This window comes from Oncorhynchus kisutch, linkage group LG25, assembly GCF_002021735.2.
Source record: "Oncorhynchus kisutch isolate 150728-3 linkage group LG25, Okis_V2, whole genome shotgun sequence".
NCBI classification, from domain to species: Eukaryota; Metazoa; Chordata; class Actinopteri; order Salmoniformes; family Salmonidae; genus Oncorhynchus; species Oncorhynchus kisutch.
The window spans coordinates 7847390-7862185 of record NC_034198.2 but is presented as its reverse complement, the minus strand read 5'-3'; the positions used below and the strand labels follow the sequence as shown (position 1 = coordinate 7862185).

Below are 14796 nucleotides of genomic sequence, written 5' to 3'. Positions count from 1 at the left end.
TCAAAACTATTAAATAACACACATGGAATGATGTAGTAACCAAAAAAGTGTTAAACAAATCAAAATATCAAAGTAGCCACCCTTTGCCTTGATGACAGCTTTGCACACTCTTGGCATTCTCTCAACCAGCTTCATGAGGTAGTTACCTGGAATGCTTTTCAATTAACAGTTTATTTTTTATTTTTTGAATTAACAGATTGGCCTTGTTAAAAGTTCATATGTGGAATGTCCTTCCTTCTTAATGCGTTTGAGGCAATCAGTTGTGTTGTAACAAGGTAGGGGTGGTATACAGAAGATAGCTCTATTTAGTAAAAGACCAAGTCCATATTATGGCAAGAACATCTCAAATAAGAAATGACAGTCCCTCATTAATTTAAGACATGAAGGTCAGTCAATGCAGACAATTTCAAGAACTTTGAAAGTTTCTTCAAGTGCAGTCTCAAAAACCATCAAGCGCTATGATGAAACTGGCTCTCAATGAGGGCCGCCACAGGAAAGGAAGACCTACAGTTACCTCTGCTGCAGAGGATAAGTTTATTAGAGTTACCAGCCTCAGAAATTACAGCCAAAATAAATGTTTCACAGAGTTCAAGTAACAGACACATCTCAACATCAACTGTTCAGAGGAGACTGGGTGAATCAGGCCTTCATGGTCAAATTGCTGCATAGAAACCACTACTAAAGGACACCAATAAGAAGAAGAGACTTGATTGGGCTAAGAAACATGAGCAAAGGACATTAGACCGGTGGAACTCTGTCCTTTGGTATGATGAATCCAAATTTGAGATTTGTGTCTTTGTGAGACGCAGAGTAGGTGAACAGATGATCTTTTCATGTGTGGGTTCCTACCGTGAAGCATGAAGGAGGTGTGATGGTTTGGGGGTGCTTTGCTGGTGACACTGTCTGTGATTTATTTAGAATTCAAGTAACACTTAACCAGCATGGCTACCACAGTATTCCACAGCTATACGCCATCTAGTCTGGTTTGCGCTTAGTGGTACTATAATTGGTTTTTCGACAGGACAATGACCCAACACACCTCCAGGCTGTGTAAGGGCTATTTGACCAAGAAGGAGAGTGACGGAGTGCTCCAACAGATGACCTGGCCTCCACAATCACCCGACCTCAACCCAATTTGAGATGGTTTGGGAAGAGATGGACTGCAGAGTGAAGGTAAAGCAGCCAACAAGTGCACAACATATGTGGGAATCGTTTGGAAAGCATTTCGCTTCATACTCGTCGCCAAACCCACTGGCTCCATGTCATCTACAAGACCCTGCTAGGTAAAGTCCCCCCTTATCTCAGCTCGCTGGTCACCATAGCATCTCCCACCTGTAGCACACGCTCCAGCAGGTATATCTCTCTAGTCACCCCCAAAACCAATTCTTTCTTTGGCCGCCTCTCCTTCCAGTTCTCTGCTGCCAATGACTGGAACGAACTACAAAAATCTCTGAAACTGGAAACACTTATCTCCCTCACTAGCTTTAAGCACCAACTGTCAGAGCAGCTCACAGATTACTGCACCTGTACATAGACCACCTATAATTTAGCCCAAACAACTACCTCTTTCCCAACTGTATTTAATTTTTATTTATTTATTTATTTTGCTCCTTTGCACCCCATTATTTTTATTTCTACTTTGCACATTCTTCCATTGCAAAACTACCATTCCAGTATTTTACTTGCTATATTGTATTTACTTTGCCATCATGGCCTTTTTTGCCTTTACCTCCCTTCCCACCTCATTTGCTCACATTGTATATAGACTTGTTTATACTGCATTATTGACTGTATGTTTGTTTTTACTCCATGTGTAACTCTGTGTCGTTTTATCTGTCGAACTGCTTTGCTTTATCTTGGCCAGGTCGCAATTGTAAATGAGAACTTGTTCTCAACTTGCCTACCTGGTTAAATAAAGGTAAAATAAATAAAAATAAATAAAATTTCAGGTGAAGCTGGTTGAGAGAATGCCAAGAGTGTGCAAAGCTGTCATCAAGGCAAAAGAATCTAAAATCTATTTAGATTTGTTTAACACTTTTTTTGCTTACTACATGATTCCATGTGTTATTTAATAGTTTTGGTGTCTTCACTGTTATTCTACAATGTAGAAAATAGTACAAATAAAGAAAAACCCTGGAATGAGTAGGTGTGTCCAAACTTTTGACTGGTACTATATATATATATATATATATATATATATCTAACTTATTATTAAGTAACTGGTTCCACAGCCTTTTTTGTTTTATATATACATATAAAATCGGACTCGTTTACATTGTTATATGACAAATGATTATTAAAAACGGCAAGGCCTCCTGCTGCTCTTCTCATGCGATGCCGATTGGTAACAGGGGGGATTAAATACAATAAACAGGATTTGCAAATCAAATGGATTTACTAATGTTAAAACAACTAATCATAGTCCACGAGGCAGCCATGTCCACGTCAGCAATTATATCCTAAATTAATTAATGTAAGGCAAGTAAACTACAATACATACTGTATATATTTATATTCCGGACTCTGACATTGCTCATCCTAATATTTATATATTTCTTAATTCCATTATTTTACTTTTTAGATTTGCGTGATTTGTTTTGCATTATTAGATATGACTGCACTGTTGGACCTAGGAACACAAGCATTTACACCCGCAATAACATCTGTTAAATATGTGTATGCTTCTAATAAAATTTGATTTGATTCTTATTTACGGAATGAGATCCTGGTGATCGGCGAATGGTGTTTCCCAATTGGCGATGTGGCCATTACTCTTCTTCGCTTTCTAGTCAGCTTCGTAGGCTAAAAGCTACCCATGTTCTCCTACGACCTCTCCCACAGTGGGCGCCTCCCGCCGATGGTTTATAGGCAACCAATCATTGGAACTGGATTTGAATACTCCTTTATGTTTTTGAAAGGATAGAGCTCTCGTTATTGATTCTAGAGGCAATGTATGTGAAATGAATCATATTTAGTCTGTAGTTCCGCGATCTACGTTATGGCTACACTACGCTAAAAGAAGGTAAGCCGAGGGCTGAAAAATGCTTGTAAATGGTTGGCTATTTTCTTTTTGATTTATGACCATATGGCTCGCGCGCGGTTCAAGCAGAGTTCATAAAGCTGTATGCCTCCATACCAAAGGACATTTGTTTTCTCTTCAAAACAACTGTGTCTAATCTTATGTTTTACCTATTTTGGTTACTTATAACAGCATACCCTTTACAGCATAATCGTTATCATGAATTTAGAGACCTTGATTTTCTTAATGTTGAAGATATCAATGTAAATGTAAATAAACGTTATTAGACATTTACACCACATACCATTAACAGTTATTTTTATTTTCCTTTTTTTATTAACTTTTATTTATTCAGGGTAGCTCAATTGAGACAGGGTCTCATTCCCAATGGTGCCCTAAGGACACCATTTTTTTCTCTCACAACAGACAACAAATAAACCACTACAATGGCAAGCCTAAATAAGTTCAGGAGTAAAAATGTCTTTAACAATTAACATAATAAGTTGCATGGACTCACTCTTTGTGCAATTTTTGCGTTTAACATTTTTGAATGACTACCTCATCTCTGTACCCCACATACAGTTATCTGCAAAGTCCGACAGTCAAACAGTGAATTTCAAACACGGATTCAACCACAAAGTACAGGGAGGTGTTCCAATGTCTTGCAAAGAAGGGCACCTATTGGTAGATGGGTAAAAAATAAAATAAAGCAGACATTGAAAATCCCTTTGAGCATGGTGAATTATGCTATTAACTATTAATTATACTTTGGATGGTGTATCCATACACAAACACTACAAAGATACTGGCATCCTTCTTAACTCAGTTGCTGGAGAGGAAGAAAACTCTTCAGGGATTTCACCATGAGGCCAATGGTGTTTAATGGCTGTGAACTTTATATCCTGAATACAAAAAAAACATTATGTTTGGGGCAAATCCAACACATCACAGAGTACCACTCTCCATATTTTCAAGCATGGTGGTGGCTGCATCATGTTATGGCTATTTAGCAGTCTTATTTATTTTTTTATTAGGAAAGTCAGTTAAGAACAAATTCTTGTTTTCAATGACAGCCTAGGAACAGGGGGTTAACTGTCTTGTTTAGAACGACAGATTTTTACCTTGTCAGGTCAGGGATTTGATCTTGCAACCTTTCAGTTACTAGTCCAACACTCTAACCACTAGGCTACCCTGCCGCTTGGGGGTAGAAGCTGTCTTGGAGCCTATTGGTCCGAGAGCCGATGCTCTGGTACCCTTTGCCAGACGGTAGCAGAGTGAACAGTCTATGGCTTGAGTGGCTGGAGTCTTTGGCAATTTCTCGGGCTTTCCTCTGGTATAGAGGTCCTGGATGGCAGGGAGCTCGGCCCCAGTGATGTACTGGGTTGTCTGTACCACCCTCTGTAGCGCTTTGTGGGCAATGGCGGTGCATTTACCATACTAAGGGGATGATGCAGCCAGTCAAGATGCTCTCGATGGCGCAGCTGTAGAATTTTGTGAGGATCTGAGGACCCATGCTAAATCTTTTCCGCCTCCTGATGGGTAAGAGGCGCTGCCTTGCCTTCTTCACGACTGTGCTGGTGTGTGTTGACCACGTTAGATCCTTTGTGAAAAAAAGACTCACAGCTGTAATCGCTCCCAAAGGTGATTCTAACATGTATTGACTCAGTGGGATGAATATGTATCTAATCAAGTGTTATATTACTGTTTTAAAAATTATTATTATAATAATTTTTTACAAATGTAATATTTTGTCTTCCACTTTGACATTACAGAGTATTTTGTGTGGATAGTTGACAAAAAAATGACAGTTCAATCCCTTTTAATCCTACTTTGTAACACAACAAAATGTGGAACAAGTCAACGGGTGTGAATACTTTCTGAAGGCACTGTATCTGATATTGAATATAGAAATGGGTAGTCTGCCAGTGGCAAGTTAGGGTTTTGTTTATGTTTTTCTGTAAATGGGACTTCATGATTGAGACTATCGACAGGCTTAACTTAAAAGGTATGTGACAACCAATGCATATCTGAAATCCATAGATTAGGGCCTAAGGAATTTATTTCAATGGACTGATTTCCTCATATGAACTGTAACAGCAATATCGTAAAAATTGTTGCATGTTGCGTTTATATTTTTGTTCCATATACAGTGCCTTGCGAAAGTATTCGGCCCCCTTGAACTTTGCCACATTTCAGGCTTCAAACATAAAGATATAAAACTGTATTTTTTTGTGAAGAATCACAAGACACAATCATGAAGTGGAACGACATTTATTGGATATTTCAAACTGTTTTAACAAATCAAAAACTGAAAATTGGGCGTGCAAAATTATTCAGCCCCTTTACTTTCAGTGCAGCAAACTCTCTCCAGAAGTTCAGTGAGGATCTCTGAATGATCCAATGTTGACCTAAATGACTAATGATGATAAATACAATCCACCTGTGTGTAATCAAGTCTCCGTATAAATGCACCTGCACTGTGATAGTCTCAGAGGTCCGTTAAAAGCGCAGAGAGCATCATGAAGAACAAGGAACACACCAGGCAGGTCCGAGATAGTGTTGTGAAGAAGTTTAAAGCCGGATTTGGATACAAAAAGATTTCCCAAGCTTTAAACATCCCAAGGAGCACTGTGCAAGCGATAATATTGAAATGGAAGGAGTATCAGACCACTGCAAATCTACCAAGACCTGGCCGTCCCTCTAAACTTTCAGCTCATACAAGGAGAAGACTGATCAGAGATGCAGCCAAGAGGCCCATGATCACTCTGGATGAACTGCAGAGATCTACAGCTGAGGTGGGAGACTCTGTCCATAGGACAACAATCAGTCGTATATTGCACAAATCTGGCCTTTATGGAAGAGTGGCAAGAAGAAAGCCATTTCTTAAAGATATCCATAAAAAGTGTCATTTAAAGTTTGCCACAAGCCACCTGGGAGACACACCAAACATGTGGAAGAAGGTGCTCTGGTCAGATGAAACCAAAATTGAACTTTTTGGCAACAATGCAAAACGTTATGTTTGGCGTAAAAGCAACACAGCTCATCACCCTGAACACACCATCCCCACTGTCAAACATGGTGGTGGCAGCATCATGGTTTGGGCCTGCTTTTCTTCAGCAGGGACAGGGAAGATGGTTAAAATTGATGGGAAGATGGATGGAGCCAAATACAGGACCATTCTGGAAGAAAACCTGATGGAGTCTGCAAAAGACCTGAGACTGGGACGGAGATTTGTCTTCCAACAAGACAATGATCCAAAACATAAAGCAAAATCTACAATGGAATGGTTCAAAAATAAACATATCCAGGTGTTAGAATGGCCAAGTCAAAGTCCAGACCTGAATCCAATCGAGAATCTGTGGAAAGAACTGAAAACTGCTGTTCACAAATGCTCTCCATCCAACCTCACTGAGCTCGAGCTGTTTTGCAAGGAGGAATGGGAAAAAATGTCAGTCTCTCGATGTGCAAAACTGATAGAGACATACCCCAAGCGACTTACAGCTGTAATCGCAGCAAAAGGTGGCGCTACAAAGTATTAACTTAAGGGGGCTGAATAATTTTGCACGCCCAATTTTTCAGTTTTTGATTTGTTAAAAAAGTTTGAAATATCCAATAAATGTTGTTCCACTTCATGATTGTGTCCCACTTGTTGTTGATTCTTCACAAAAAAATACAGTTTTATATCTTTATGTTTGAAGCCTGAAATGTGGCAAAAGGTCGCAAAGTTCAAGGGGGCCGAATACTTTCGCAAGGCACTGTATATTTGGAGATTCCCCATATCAAGGTGTCAATGGGTGTAGACACAATCATGACGCACCAGCCCACCAACCCTTGGCCCACCTGGAGAGCCAGAGCAACCTGAAGGATTTGGATTGCTCATCGCAGTTAAATGGCAACAACAAATCACAGCATTCACAGCACCCAAAGGAGCGTGACCCTAACTCAAATTCTACCTTCACCAAAAGCATCTTCCCATGGATGAAGGAGTCAACAAGGCAGATCTGTAAAAAGAACAACAGAGACAAACCTGTAAAAGTATATGGTGTGTATTCAAATGCGTAGCCAAACAGATGGACAGTAGGCAAAATGGCTAATTGTAGCCTATTTCCAGTTTCGACTGAAGCTTAAATGTTGATATAATGTAATATAATATAATGTTGATACGATTCCATTTATGATTATGTTACATTTAATTTTATCCCGGCAGAATTCTCTGGTAAAGAGGTACACAAGCCGCCAGTTGGTGGAGCTCGAGGTGTTCCACTTAAATCGTTTCCTGTGCCATCTTAGGCGCGTGGAGATGCCTAACCAACTCAATTTAAAGGAAAGGCAGATCAAGATTTGGTTTCAAAATCTGAGAAGTACAATAAAGTACAAGAAAGATGAAAAGTTAAAGGACTGTGCTCTTAATCTGGTAGCCCAGAAGCTCTTACCAGTCTTAGTTATATTAATGCAATGGGTGATGATGATGATGATGATGATGATGATGATGATGATGATGATTATGACGCTGTTTCCCCGTCATCTTTAAAGCTGCAATATGTAACTTTCTGGGTGACTGACCAAATTCACATAGAAATGGGAGTTATAGATCTGTCATTCTCATTGACAGCAAGTCAAAGAAGCAGTAGATCTGTTCAATTTGTGCTATTTTTATGCTTCCCATTCTTAAGTTTTGTTTTTGCATCTTTTACATTAGGTTTTGTACACCAGCTTTAAACAGCTGAAAATACAATATTTTGGGTCATTGACTATATATTTCACAGTGGTTTAGACGGTACAATGATTCTCTACACTATGCATTGCTTGTTTTGTCACATAAACTGAAATTTGGGGAACTATTAGAAGTTTAGCAACCAGGAAATGGCGGAGCGATATCTGCATATTGCACTTTTAAAAGCTCTTCGATGTAAAATCCCCTGTTTAGGGGACCTGCTTGGTTCTGGTACTGGTTTCCGACCAACATTTTTGCTCATAAATCGATATGTGGAAACGGCTTGCATTGAACGGTAGCCCTGTTTCTCACTGAAACAGGAGTATGTATCTTCTGCCTGTATGAAGCTGGATTTGAAATCTGACTCCACTTGAAGCTAGGATGTCCCTCCTACCATTTCATTTGCTCTTTCAACTGTCCATCAACTCCGAGCTGAACCCTATGTCAATGCCACTAACACCACATATGCCTCGAATCCTTACATCGTAATGCAGAAGAAGAGAGTGTTTTCACACATTCAGAGATCGATTTATAGCCAGTAATCTAAAATAATTCATAGATTTGAAATAAAACCACTTTCTGTTTGTCATGGATGGATAAAATAAATATGAGATGAAAGGCGAGCTCCTAAGGAGTTCAGTAAACCAAGCTAGAGCTCTTCGAGACATTCACCGCAATGGGGGCAGAGGTTTTGATAAAGAGAGACCTTTAGAAAATATGCACATTTTCTCTAACTCTAAATATACAAATATGTATTTTACAGTTATAAGGAAGGTGAAAACGTATAGTTAGTTGTTTTATAAATGTATTAAACTATATTTAGAAAAATATGTGAAGCCTTATTCATACAGTTTTGTTGAATAGGAAATGTTGTTTCATATTTTCATATTTCATCTTTTCATATTTTATGATATTTGTACTGTGTACTAGAGCTTGTCCTCAAAAGTGACTACACCTCAGCAATGTATAACTATTTTTACCAGAAAGGTAATATTTGAACCTTTCTTGGAGTATGTAGCATTACTAGTTATTGTTTATGGCCCTCTCATGATAAATAATTACTTTGGGGGGATTCAAGTAGATTGCATTTAGTTACATTTAAGAAGCTTCAACAAAAATATTATGTTAGTGCACCAGTCTATTCAAACTCAATGAAAACCCAACAGAAAAAGACCAACACAACCCCAGAATATGCTCCATGCAGTATGCAGGACAATCATAGTATTTTATTCATAATGCTCAAGATGACCCTGTTTATGTTGACGTGAACTTGCCATTCACTGCATATGGGATAAATAACTTGTGTAATAATAATGCACAGATGACATCAAGGCAACATAAACCTACAATGTGATCCAAACACATCATACCTGTTGGGGCATAATTCTTCTCAAGAGATAATCAAGCACGCTCTTAAACTGACTCATTAGTTGATGGAATCCAAACTTCAGGTTGTGCAATTAAACTTTTTTGTTGTTGCGCAAAGGCACATTACTCGCAATATCCAAATGCATGCAGCACCTGCAGGCTATTGATCCTGTTGGGCAGTTCTCTATTTGTATTGTTTTGGTTTCTTATCTAATTATCTGAAACCACAGGTTAATGTAAAACATCAAATGTAGTTCAAATTTAAATCAATATAAGGCAAAAACGTTTCTCACTTGTGTGTTTGTGCTGGACTTGACATGGTGTACTTTTATAATTGGAGCAGGCATGCATTGGAATATTAGAAACACATTTATTACAATGTTATTTTGTGTTATTTATAGGCTATTTATTAAATTAATTTATGGGAAATTCTTATTTTTTATTCTGTAAGACTGACAATTTTTATCATAGGGCTTAGTGATAACAGCTGACCGACTCTTTATGCTCGAGGGACCGATGAATCAATCAATGTTCCTCAAAATGTTATTTAATTGTGATATATTTTTATATACTCTATCAAGTAGGCTATATGCTGACGAAGAATTGTCGTATTGTTGAATAAAATGCATGTGTTGTTCAGACGTTCTACAGCACCTGTGTGTTATTTAGTTATGACACAAAAAAAGAGCATGCCTTACCTATAAATCTACTCAATTTAAAATACATGAAAAGTATTAAAATATGTCAAATGAAATAGGCCACACGAAGTGTAGTCTGCTGAAAATTGTATGCAATAAATACATGGTTAAAAGTCTAAAAGGCTCAATGATTTATCCGTTTCTTTGTTCCCGCTTGAACAAATTGAAGAATCAGCTGTCAAGCGTTTAGAGTAAGATTGATCATTGCATTCAAGACTCTCTAAACTTATCTCTCAGCCAGTAAAACACGCCGAGTTAATAAAATAATTCACGAGCTGCTTTACTTATACACATTGGGAACATCATTTTCATGGAAGATGCATGGTAGGCTATCATACACCAATCTTGTATCATCTTGTAAACCTCATGAATGACAATGGAACATTTCAGTAAACTAAACTTACATAGGCCTTTTCTTAGCACACTCGTAAAAAAAGCACAGCTAATTGACTACTTCGAGCACGCAGCCCATCCAAATCAACCGATTGCTTCGAACTCTAAAATATCGAGAAACGAAATCTTTCATTTTTTAAGACTTTATCATTCTCCCACAGTCTGACCAGAAGCTATTTGCTGAAGCTCTGTTACGTGTTTGCGTTCTTATCAAATTGATGGGCGAGTTTGATTCAACCATTTGTCGTGTAAATGTGAAACGTTTGATGGATGATTCCGACTTGACAAACTGCTGTAGGTGCCTTGCCATTGACCTAAAGTGAGTCACATGGCCTGTCACTAAGGTGATATGAGCTTTGGTAGGCAGTTTTACAGCTTTGACATACAACCTAAAGGTTAGGGCACAGGGAAGATAAATGATCCGTCATCATTAATTTTGCCATAACAATACAGTATGAGTTCTTACTTAGATTATACAAGTAATAACCGGGGGACGAACATATTCAATGCCAAGGCCGGATACCACAATTGAAACAATGTTTACATGTCCTCGTCTTCCAATTCATGTGCAACAAGTGATAGTTATGGGTCCGATGGGCAGGTTCTTCGGTGCCTCAGCATAAGACTTCGAGCCACATTATCCGCCAGCATCAGCCACAGCATATAGATCTCCAGTTTGGCACAACGGGAAACTCTTGTGTATTGCTCGCCAACAGGGCCCAACTTGGACTATGGACTTCATCAATACGCTCTCAATCATGAGAAAGAACGAGGTTTCATTCTGTCGCCTGTGATTCCTGTTTCAGCCATGGGAACGAACATGCCCCCCCCCCCCCCCCCCTGGACGAGGGGAACAGTGGGCCAGGGTCGGCACCAAGCAGCTAGTATCTTCACTTTAGCAGTGGGAAACAGGGGCAGCAAGAAGACTTGGAGAGTATTTACTCGAGATTAGTTCCTTCCCAATGTAGTGATAAGGATTCTGCCGATCAAACTTAAAAAAACTTTCGACTGGATGAAAGTTAAGAGGAATCCCGTAAAACAGGTTGGTTAACTACTAGGACATGGTCAGAAATAACATTGTCATGACAAAAGTTCATTTATTGACAACATTACAAAATATATATTTTTTTTTAGGACATTTAACAGAGACGCTGCCTAATCAATGTGTGTGCTGTCCATGTTTGTGCATAAACAAATGTACCGTGATGCGTAATATAAATGATCAAATATAGAATGTGTTTCTGTATAATTATAACTGCACTGTTTGCTTGGCTGCTCACAATCATCACATAATCATCACATAAGTCTACATAGTTGATTCCTGTTTTCATTTCTTCGTTCAAAATTACATTTATTGAATCAGTTCCTTCATCCAATTCATTCACTTTTACAGTTTAACAATATGGAGTCCCTGGCCAAAAGAATGTAATCCACATCAACTTCACCACAAAGCAGCTGACAGAGCTCGAGAAGTAGTTCCATTTCAACAACCAGGGCCGGTCGAGTGGAAATTGCCGCTGAAGAGCACAACGAAACTCAAGTTAAAATTTGGTTCCAAAACCGCAGGATGAAGCAGAAAAAGCGTGAGAAAGCAGGCACGGTTTTTATAGACACCGCAGCACCGGCTAATGATGTGGTAGAGATCACCCCATCTTCTCCTGATGTGTCACCAAGCTCGAAGACCAAAAGCAATCATTTTACAAATAATATTTGAAATGCTGCACTTTGCTTATCACATTTTCAAGGATAACTCAGGTTTTACAGGTAGGATTAAGGCGCACTAATTCCTGCAAACAATTCAGTGTAATGTTTGCACTATTCACACATGGTATTTTCAGACAAATTCGACTTATAATTGAACTAATTATGAGAGAAATAAAATTTATGAAATATTTGTTTTGAAAATGTAAGTCTGTATTTGTGCTGATTTCCATATTTCTGAGTGAACGGAATGTTCCCATACAGTAGGCTATAAAGTATGACGATAAGGATATGGTGCAAAAAATATATAAATCTATAGTTCTTCTTCTTGGTGTTATTTGTATGCAAATAGTATTTTGAAAGCAAAATATATCGCTGTTTTGTGAAACTATTTTAAATCAGGCTACTCAGGAATCAGGTCGATTGTCAATCTCGTATTATTGATTTCTATATATATATATATATATATATATTATAAAACTACAACTAATATACAATGTTCTGTCTCTCTTTGCAGTTGAGTTTTACTCATCGTTTTTCTTTGCATAATGTGACACGAGAAGTCTTTCACCACACATGGGATGGCTACTAATGACCTCTACACCTCGGAATACATCCAGTGGTTCTAAACATGACAACAAATTGCAGGGCGCCAGGTTTCACACTAGAAGTGTTACCAGATTTCCAAATTGTTTATGGGGCTAATAAAAATATAATTTCAACGGTCAAAATGAATGACCTTTTAATGTGGCATGAACACAACCAGTCATTATATTTTCATCTGATTGTCAAACAAATCACGTCAATAAGTAGGCTACCTGTGCATGTTCTTCCACTCCAAAATAATTCCAGCATCCAAACTGCATGTATATTCGAACCATTTGATGAATGTAAATATACATCTGTTACAAAACACCAAAACGTGTGCCTAATGACATTCAGCAATTGTCATCGATTAGGCCTAAATTAATTGATTAATCTTGTTGACAAATGTACAATTTTTATAGCCTGAAAAGTCAGGACACCTGAAATGGGTCTGAAACTGTCCCAGGAAAAACGTGATGATCACCCTAACACACACTGTCAATTTACTAGTCTAGGCTAAAATGTGCATTACCACGAACTTCAAATTGGCCTACTGGTAGCCAGTAATGTAGGCTAGTGGTAAAAAAAAAACATGTGGGTAAACATTAAGTACATTAAATACATAAAGTAATGGTCCCTATACTTTCACTGCATTTTTCTGAAAAGGTGGGTAAACGGGGCTTACTTGCGTTTACCTTCCACTAAGACGACACCACCGCCGGTAGCCTACGCTCTAAGCCGAGGCAATTATACACACGTGAACACACGCAGAGCAGGTAACCTACATTCAATATAATACACGGGTTGAATCAAAACATGTCTTACACCCTAGTTCATCAGTTGTCCATAATTCACGAGTTAATGCTTGGAGTCTTCATAGGTCTTGTTACATAATATACTACCTTTCTTTCCTTACGTTAAGGACATTTGTGACAGTGTTAGGCTATTTGTAATTCTTAAGCATTCAACAATTCAAATAGAACATTGCATTTAAAGCCTGTACAAATGATGGATCTTGGAGATCTCGGGGGAAAATGCACTGTAAGTGTAACTATGCCTATATTACACGTTTCGCTGTGAAAACAGTTCTCATGGGCACACACATCCAAAACATTGTAGGTCTATGCCATTGCAAAATCACATGCTTCTAACCGAAAGTCACCTTCTGTCATTAACGTATGGCCTACTTGTTGGATGGATTGGATGCGCATTGGTGTCTAGCTCTAGGCTAGTTGTCTAGTGATATTCTCGACCACAAATATCGATAGAAAATAATAAAGGTAACTAATGGTCTACTTCTTCTGGCCACAGATGGCAAGAAGAACGCCAGTATCCGTGCGCATCTGAAAAACAAAGCAATTAGCACTATGAACAGCTGACTGACAAAATCCCCAAAGTATAAATCAACGGATAAATCGAACGCATTGGAATAAAGGCTGTTTTTATTAAAATATCCATGCCAAACAAATGGCGAAAATTAGGAAGTGCAAAGGAAAATCTATATGTAAAGGTGCTCAGCTAAGGCCGAAATTCAGCCCCAGTCCTACTACTGAGTGGACAGCGCAGCCACAAATACATGTAATGGTTTATTAAACAATAACATAAAGGTGGGTGTGTGTGTTTCATTTGGAAGCTTTTATTGTCATATTTATCATTGTAAAACATATGCCCTGAGATCCACAAACAATTAGCACAGTTTCTCACTTGCACTTGCCACTTTCTCTTTGATTGTTATAATTGTTCATTCATCTCCGGATGGTATAGGCAGTCTCAATATTTGCACTGGTTGTTAGGTTTGCACAGTTCCTGCCCCAGAGGCACTGGCCTGTCAGTGCCCTCTCCACCAAAGCCGAGGTTCATTCAAAGTTCACCCACAAATGAATTCACGAAGGCTTCTAGTCAATCAGTCAGGACACCAGAATGGCTTCGAAGAGTCAACTACAGGTCTCCCTCTTCTTTTTCTTTTCCTTTAATATTCGAGGCAAAAAAATGTCAGGGGATATTTTTTCCTCTACATAATTGTATGGCTTGTTAGACAATTGAAGTGGATAATCATCATAGTTCATTTCAAAATGTTACCATTAATTGTTAACAAAGATGGAGCCCGTGCTAGATGATGATAATTTCATTAAAAGGCATATCTGCCTCATTGCCTCCAGCCTCCCACAACCCATGCCATCTTCTCCTCCCTCATTGTCTCTCTCTTTTCAAGCTCTCTTCCCCCATTTCCCTCTTCAGACTGTTTGAACAGCTAGTCAGCAGGCAAGCCCTGAGGATTTGAAATACATCTACATGAGTTTTTACGTTCTCTTCTAACA

At 38.5% G+C, this 14796-nt stretch overlaps 2 pseudogenes; both read left to right on the top strand.

Annotated features, from left to right (window-relative positions):
* Positions 1-4260: 4260 nt before the first annotated feature.
* LOC109869950 (homeobox protein Hox-B3a-like) lies at positions 4261-10358 on the top strand (annotated as a pseudogene).
* A 288-nt stretch (positions 10359-10646) lies between these two features.
* Positions 10647-11993, top strand: LOC109869951 (homeobox protein Hox-B1b-like; annotated as a pseudogene).
* The last annotated feature ends 2803 nt before the right edge of the window (positions 11994-14796 follow it).